This window comes from Cyprinus carpio, chromosome B19 (genome assembly GCF_018340385.1).
Source record: "Cyprinus carpio isolate SPL01 chromosome B19, ASM1834038v1, whole genome shotgun sequence".
NCBI classification, from domain to species: domain Eukaryota; kingdom Metazoa; phylum Chordata; class Actinopteri; order Cypriniformes; family Cyprinidae; genus Cyprinus; species Cyprinus carpio.
The window spans coordinates 31,181,101-31,182,319 of record NC_056615.1 but is presented as its reverse complement, the minus strand read 5'-3'; the positions used below and the strand labels follow the sequence as shown (position 1 = coordinate 31,182,319).

General features: G+C 31.6%; 1 pseudogene; it reads left to right on the top strand.

Annotated features, from left to right (window-relative positions):
* Positions 1-1,219, top strand: part of LOC109074222 — a 6,106-nt pseudogene that overhangs the window by 2,922 nt on the left and 1,965 nt on the right.

The following is a 1,219-nucleotide window of genomic DNA, read 5'->3' as shown; positions in this document are numbered from 1 at the left end:
GATTTTTTTTTTTTCTTAGAACAAAGAGAAAAAAAATACTACAGATTTGTGACTGAATGCAAATTTCTTGTGGAACCAGTTTTGCGAAAGAACATAAAAGCATTGAAATATAATTTTAACTCTCATCTCATATTTTTCCATTACTATGTAAATTTAGGGTCTATGTTATACAGAAATATGATGAAAAATCAGCGCGTATTTTTTTTTTTTTACTTGTTGTTACACAAACACAAAGTATTGCCTTTGAGTCAGTGGCATCTCGCAGCCATAAAATTATTTTTATTTCAATTTTTTTCCCCAACCACACATAGATTTACAAAATGACACAAAGTACAATAAAGTAATTTGGCACCTTATCTATTTTTAATTTCATGTCAGAAACAAGATTTTATTGTAATACTGAATTGTGAGAAATAATTTCATGTCAGAAACAAGATTTTATTGTAAAAAAATAAAAAAAAAAATAATTTCATGTCAGAAACAAGATTTTATTGTAATAAAATAAAAAAAAATTATTGATTTTTTTTGTAATAAAGTAAAAGATCCAGACACTACAGATCTCAGACTGATGACTAACGAGTGTGTTTTTGGTTTCTAGAGCGCGTTTAAGTCTCAAGGCACCCGTCTGATCCCAGACGACCCGGCTGAACAAGCACTCGTCTACCAGCGAGTGTTTGAGACCAACAACCTGCAGCAGAAAATGTGTAAGTGCCCTAAACAGTCAACACACTTCAACTCTAAAAACATACAAGCGTCCAGCTTCAACTGCTGCTTCTCGTGTCAAATCTTGACTGATTTCAGAATAAGTAAAAATAAATAACTCTTCCGAGATCCTTCGCTGAATCAAGCTGTCACGTTCTTCTTCTGAGGTAAATTCAAGGTTGACTGACTTCATTAAAAAAAAAAAAAACACTTCAAGGTTTCTTTATTAAATTCTCATGTCTGTGTGTCAAGTATTCGCTGATTCATTTTTATTTTTGTGGCATGTTTCAGAAGAATATTCACGGAGGCCGAGACGGCAGAAAGTGCACCTTTTTTCTTTATTTTACAAAAGCACAAAGTTTTGTTGATACTGCGAGTGCATACAAATGAATGTATATCTTTTACAGTTTCAAAAAAGTATCGCTCTCATCTGTACGATAAAAAATAATGAAATTTTTAAGTTCTTTTTGCAGTTATCAGGAAAAATGCAAGTGATGTTCAATTTATTTTTCAGTCA